This window comes from Rhododendron vialii, chromosome 9a (assembly GCF_030253575.1).
Source record: "Rhododendron vialii isolate Sample 1 chromosome 9a, ASM3025357v1".
In the NCBI taxonomy this organism is placed as follows: domain Eukaryota; kingdom Viridiplantae; phylum Streptophyta; class Magnoliopsida; order Ericales; family Ericaceae; genus Rhododendron; species Rhododendron vialii.
Window position 1 is genome coordinate 38,060,914 of NC_080565.1, and position 7,325 is coordinate 38,068,238.

General features: G+C 37.7%; 1 non-coding gene and 1 pseudogene across 1 annotated transcript; both read right to left on the reverse strand.

Annotated features, from left to right (window-relative positions):
• Positions 1 to 3,044: 3,044 nt before the first annotated feature.
• LOC131302192 (U2 spliceosomal RNA) lies at positions 3,045 to 3,256 on the reverse strand (annotated as a pseudogene).
• Positions 3,257 to 6,279: 3,023 nt separating this feature from the next.
• Positions 6,280 to 6,473, reverse strand: LOC131302189 (U2 spliceosomal RNA). The gene has a single exon (XR_009191658.1). It is a non-coding gene; the product is annotated as a U2 spliceosomal RNA (small nuclear RNA).
• Positions 6,474 to 7,325: the final 852 nt, after the last annotated feature.

Consider the following 7,325-nt stretch of genomic DNA (forward strand, 5'->3'; position numbering starts at 1 on the left):
GTGGATGTCATATGTAGGAATGAAATTGTTCTGTTTCCTTTTGAGAGTGCCTCGAGGCCCAAATTTTTTGTTCAAGATTTTTCTCATATACAAATTAATATGGGCTAACACAAGAACCAATGAACTATAGAGTTTTTTATTTGTTGATCCAGAATTGTGGAGTTCACAGTTAGATTTTGCACTTTTGAGCACGTTGGCGTGGAATTCAGTGGTTCATTACATCAAAAGAGAAAAAAGTGAATGCTCCCAAGTAGCAATTCAAATTGCGCCTGAGGCATATTACAAAAAGAGAGAAAATGTGGTTGCGCCTGGGCGCAACTTAAATACGCTTGGGGCACACTCGAATTGCACCTGAGGTGCATGTGATGTCGCAAATATTTTTAATTTGTTTTTTTACATCACTTTTTCTAGTCCAAATTGGCTGGAGACTAAAAAAAGATTATCCTTTAAATATTATAAGGATTGTTAAAGCATAAGAGATACACAGAAAGCCCGTACGAAGTATTTTCAGCTTCTGGGGAGAATGGTAATCATTTTCAAGGCAAAAATTGCATGGTTTTGCTACTGAAAATGGACTTTATCACTGTGTTCTCCAAACTTCATTCCTTGGATTCTTATGCAAAGTGCGGGTACATGGATAGAACAGCTCAAATTGTTTAGACAAATTCTCGTTAAGAATAACACCACTAGTTTCAAAATCATACTCAAAATGCCCTCCATTTTGAGAATGCCATAGAACTATTCCGGCAAATGGGCAATGGAAGTTTAGAACTAGTGGCTGATATCTTTTTTTTTCCCCCTTCTTTTGATGAGTTCTGTGGCTAATATCTCAACTTTAAATGCCTTATTGTTGTGTATACTAATATTGGTGGCTTGATACTCTGGCTGATAGGATGATAAATAGTGCACTCGTGACATGGACATCGATTATTGAGGGTTGTGGAACCCATGGGCTAGGTTTCGAAGCCCTGCAAATTGTTTGTCAAATGGTGGAAAAAGGACTGGAGTAGAAAAGTATTGACCTTCGTGAGCTTATTATCTACTTGTAGCCACTCTTGGCCTTCCTTCTAAGTGAAGGTTGGAGAGTCTTTTATGCCATGAAATGGAGATTCGGAATGGAACCCGATCTAAATCATTACAATTGTATCGTGGATTTGTTGAGTCGGTCTAGGAAGCTCAATGAGGCTTTTGGTATGCTTCTGAAACTAGTGCCTTTTCTATGAGGCAGTATTTGGGGAGCGCTATTAGCAGCCTGTAGAGTTCAATAGGAACAAAAAAAAAGGGGAATATGCAGCCGAAGGCTCTTGGATTTGGAACCCAATAATGCTTGCTATTACACTTACTAATGTTCAAGAAGTTGTTTACATTTGATGCTTTTTAAGCCTTTTGTTTTTTTCACTGAAAATCTGAAACTTGGTAATACCTTCATGTATGGTAACTATAGAAGTTTTCAAGATCATGTTTTTGCTGACCTTAAAGTTTTCAAGATCATGTTAACTACACTTAAGCTATTGTTTGCCAATTGTCATGTTGGACTGTGACTTTTGATTTCCCATGAAAGCAATAAAAATATTGCATCAACCATTGTCTGGCTCTGCAACTATTTTGCCACAACCATTGCCTGCATGACTTCTCTCTGATTTCAAATGCATTAATTTATTTGATAGTTTGGCATTGCTTTTTTTGCTTGGCAAAAGATGATTTTATAAAAGCTCGATAATGGTACATCGAGGGAAGAAAAAGTGGATAAGCAACCAAAAAAAAATTTGCAGGAAGGGTACTGGGTACTGTATGTGAAGGATTCGTTTACAAATGCTGCTGTGTTACAACTTATTGTCATGCTTTCAGATATCTTTTTCTTCAATAATATCAGTTGATTAATGATCCACTTACGACTTTCCCCAGTGACACAAAGTGAATATGTATTTGGAACCAGAATTATGGAGTTCACAGTTAAAACATTTTGCCACTTTCGAGCATGTTGGCTTGTTGTTCAGTGGTTCATTAGATTGAAAGAGAATAAATTAAATGCTCCCGAGAAACAATTCAAATGCGCCTGCGGCGCATTATGAAATGAGAGAAAATGTGGATGCACAGCGCAACTTAAATGCGCCTGGGGCGCATGTGATGCAGCAAATGTTTCTAATTTGTTTCTTACTAAGTTTTTCTAGTCTGAATTGGCAGGCGACTAAAAAAAGGCAATCCTTTGAACATTATAAGGATTGTAAAAGCATAAGAAGGGGACAAGAAGCCCGTACGAAGTGATTCCATGAGTTCCATCCATGAAGATTTCATTGACATACGTTTTGATTCTCAGGTATACATGATTCATAATTTGTTCTTCAATGCTTTGCAAGTTGTGTAGGAGATCATGGACCCCATAGTTTTCGAACCTTATAAGGATTGTTAAATCAGTTTCAGTTTTACTGATAATCCCAAATCATCCCAGTTTATCCATGCTTATCCTAAACATGTACGCATGATCGATGTAGAAGCATTTCTTATGCTAGACTATGGTGTGACAGGGTGATAAATAGAGAACTCGTGACACAGAAATCGATAATCAAGGGCAGTGGAGCACATGGGCTAGGTTTCGAAGCCCTGCAAATTTTTCGTCAAATGGTGGAAGAAGGTATGGAGCCGAATGGTATGACCTTCGATCTTGAGCTTATTATCTGCTTGTAGCAACTCTGGCCTTCTAATTGAAGGTTGTAGAGTCTTTTATGCCATGAGGATTGGAGGTTGAGATTTTGGGCATGGCCTATTAAATGACTCGAACCCAACAAAAAGTTAGAGGGGCCAGGTTGACAACTTTTTAACTCCAACACGAATATGGTACACTCTGACAAATAAGGTATACTTTTTGGGTAAGTTAAATTCATGAAAACCAAACCCAAGTTACAAAAACTACAGAGTACACAACTTGAAAGAGACCTTAGCCCCGCAATTAAACAGTTGATTCACAATTACACACATCTGTATATGTCAAGTCAACTAATTTGGTTCTAGACACGAAGTAGCAAAAGCTTTTGAACTTGGTTTGGGTGGGGTGCGCCAGGTCAAGGCAATAGTGCAACACCAAGGAAACGCATGAGAGACCCCAATAGCTTGCTAATGTAGTGGGTCCTCCCCCTCAAAAAATTAATTTAATAAGGAGTGAGCCGATAGCCCACATATATCATATCAGTATATGCTCTTGTTTTCTCTTCTCATTTTTCTGCTTAGTCAACGTGGGAAACAAACCCCTAAAAGTAACACACTGATTTTTTTCTGCTTTTTCACATATTTTGCTTGGTTCGTGCCGTTAGGTCAGCTCAGCTTGGTTGTTTGAAGCCTCTGAGCACCTTGTGAATCCGTGTGTCTAACTGCTGAATTTATTGAGTATCAAATTGCGTAATATAAAAAAAAAAACCCCTCTAAATTAGCCGTGTAGATAGCTGGTTTTCCATCCTTTATTAGGGGTCAAGGTTAAACGTCTTGCTACTCTCTTTTTCTCCCTTCCCCTAAAACATGGTGATCAAGATATTTCGATAATGAGTGCTATGGTTTGCGCTGATTGTTCTAATCCAAATGTTTTTTAGAGTACATATTTGTGCAGGAATTTATGAACGGGGAGAGAAAAGAGCAAGAAAATTTGATTTATTTAAAGTGTGAGCAGTGATCGCGGATTTGAATTAGGTAGGTGAGCCACACTTCAACTATTCACAATTCTACAATTTGTTATCCAAGGTACGTACGCATTATTAATAATTACAGTAAAATTTATTTTTCATATCTCATATATTATTTGGCTATGCGACAAATCATTGCACTCAACGAAATATATATTAGAAAAGCTTTGGGGTGGTTTAGGCAAGCAGAACCGCACTCCTCTTATGAACGATACATCTCCTTTAGAACCGAGTTGGATGATGTTATTTCCTCAAAATACAATGATCGATCTTTACGTCCACTTTTTTACCGTGAAACAAAACCGCCGAACCGATTATTGCCCAACACTCAAATACTCTGAGAAATATATGATCATGATGTGTAGATAATTACCAGAACAGAAAAAACTAAAATGCACACCATCATTTACGAATTTTGTGGCTGATTTTTATGACTTTTTGTAGCTCACTTTATTAGTTTTTGTAGCTCATCTTACGAAAGTGTGTACGGTACACCTTTATGAATTTTGTGGCTTACTCTTATGAATTTTTGTGGCCCAATACATGAGATTTTATGGTTTATATATGAATTTTTGTGATGTTGTATATGAAAAACACTCTTGAGGAGAATCCCTCTGAGCTCGACTCCCTCAGGTTATCTCTCACCCTCACCACAAGTCGTGCCTTGGGTGAATCCTGATGATGAAAATGGTTTTGAGTACTTAATGAAGGGTCGTGAGCCCAACGAATCTTGTGGCCGGGCACTCTTACAGAATGAACGAATACCCTAGAACTTGGGATGTGGGCATCAAATGGAACTAAGAATGTGTAAATGAGCACGAAAACATACTTTAGCATTTGTCACTCAGATGATCTTTGAATCACTCTCCCTTTGACAACCTTTGCATATATAAAACTTCATTTTTTTAATTGTTCATTTTCGTCATGTTTTAATACAGTGAAAGCCTTATTTATTATTATTATGTAAATGGTCCTAATACGATTCACAATGAAAACAATACGAGCATTTTATTGAAATAATTTTTTTCCCGACCAATTGAGGGTAAAATGGTCATGTATTTTGATGTACAAATTAATTTTGGTCGAAACTAATTCGGTAGGAAAGTAGATTGGACAAGCTTTCTAACGGTTCAAACAAAGAGCGAATTGGAGTTCGGGAGTGTTTGGGGCAAGTCCGCAAAGTTGGGACTTGTTGTGGCATTTCAAGATGCGCCTGGGCTTGAAAGATTGCGCCTGAGATGCATTAATGCTGCTCAAACTTTGCGGACTTGCGTCGGACACCCCCGAGCACCAATTTGCGCGTGGTTTAAACCGTTAGAAAGCTTATCTAATTTACTTTCTATCCAAAGTAGTTTGGATAAAAAATCATTTGTACATCAAATGAAGTGACCATTTTACCCTCGATGGGTCAAAATATGATTCATTCCGGTAAAACGCTTGTATGTTTCTCATTTTAAGTTGGATCAACACCCATTGTATATGAATAAATTGATATTTTAAAGTACTTAAAGATGGCAAAATCCAGCCATAAAAAATTTTTGCGTTTCATTCATGAAAACTGGATAAAAACAAGAAAACTACAAAAATCGACGAAGCCTATGAGCACCTCGTGAATCTGTGTATCCCAATTACATTGTAGTAACTTCTGAATTTACTGAGTATCAGATTGCTTAGGATAAAACCCCCCTCTAAATTAGCCCTGTAGATAGATGGTTTCCCATACTTTAATAGGGGTCAAGGTTGAACGTCTTTCTTCCTTCCCTTAAAACATGATGATCAAGATATTTCGATAATGAGCGCTATATCATTCCTTGGATGAGAAGCCTGGCTAGGTGTTCGACCAAGGCCGACTATTTTCTCAATTTCTCTCTATCAGTAACCGTCGACCGTGTGAGAGGAACAAAATAATTTTCTAGGGAAAGTCTCTAGACATAGAGAGGCTAACCTGCAAAAACCTTGTTGACAGCAAATCCTCTATGTCTCATGGTTTTGTAGCGCATCGTGGATCAAAACCAAACACTCATGCATAAATTGAGAGAAACTTAACTATTATAGGATCATACGCAATAACATTACGAAAAACTCTCTTGAGGAGCACCCCTCTGAGCTCAACTCCCTTGGGTTATCTCACAACCTCACCACAAGTCTTGCTTTGGGTGAATCCGGATGATGAAACGGTTTTTGATTATTTGGTGAAGTGTGGTGAGCCCAATGAATCTTGTCGCCGGGCACTCTTACAGAATGAACGAATACGCTAGAACTGGGGATGTGGGCATCAAATGGAACTTAAAATGTGCAAATGAGCACGAAAACATACTTTAGCCATTGTCGTTCTGATGATCACTCTCCCTTCGACCAACTTTACATAAATAAAAAGTTCATTATTTTAATTGTTCATTTCCATCATGTTTTAATACAGTGAAAGCCATATTTATTATTATACAATTGGTCTTAATCCGATTAAAAATGAAAGTAATAGTTGAAATAGTTTTTTTCCCACCAATTGACGGTATAATGGTCATGTATATTGATGTAAAAATTAATTTTCATCGAAACCAATTCGGTAGGAAAGTACTGAAACTAGTAGAAACCTTCGAACTTGGTTCGGGTGGGGTGCGTCAGGCCAAGGCTGCAACACCAATGAAACGCATGAGAGATACCATTGCTACTGTAGTGGGCCTCCCCCTCAAAAAATTAATTTATTTAATAAAAAGTGAACCAATAGCCGGCCCACATATCAGATATTAAACTAACAAGAACAGATACTACACTTGATCTTAGCCAAGAGGCCAAGAAAGGTACGCTTTCTCTTCTGTTGGGTTGCTTGTTTTATAGTCACGTTCTGTCTCCTCTTTTTTCTTTTTAGTCAATGTGGGAAAACCGCCAACAGGGTTTTGCACATTTTGCTTGGTTTTTGCCGTCCATTTGAAACCTTTGAGCACCTCGTGAGTCCTTGTGCCCCAATTACAGTTGTACATGCTGAATTTAGTGAGCATCAGATTGTTTAGGATCAGAAAAAAAAAAAAAAAAAACTCTAATTAGGCACGTGGATAGCTGATTTTCCATCCTTTTAGGGGTCTAGGTTGAATGTCTTATTTTTTCTTGGTGAAAGTTATTAATGTTAAATAGCTAGATTAAAACCTTGGAGGGGTGTAGAACTCCCAACTTCCTTTTTCCTAGCACTTAAAGCACATCCTCTTGATGCCATTTGGCTAAAGGCCTCGTGGCTGGTTGAACATCTTGCTACTCTCTTTTTTCTTCCTTCCCCGAAAACATGGTGATCAAGATATGTTGATATTCAGCGCAATAGTTTGAATTTAGACTACATATTTGTGGAGGGATTTATGAATGGGGAGAGAAAAGGGCAAGAAGATATATCTAGTGATGCAGTAACTTGATTTATTTCAGGGGTGAGTAGCGAGCATGGACTTTGATTAGATAGGTGAGCCACATTTTAGTTATTCAACACTCCGGAGTATCTAGCACTTTTAATAAATTATGTAGCAAATTTTTTTGAAAAAAGAGTACGAATTTTTTTTTTAAAAAAAGTTCAATTTTCTCTACTAACTTCTTCTCAAAACTTTTCTTCTAACTTTCCTCTTTATTTCGGCTCTGTTTGGAACTTAGAGAAAGGAAAGGAAAGTGGGGAGGAAA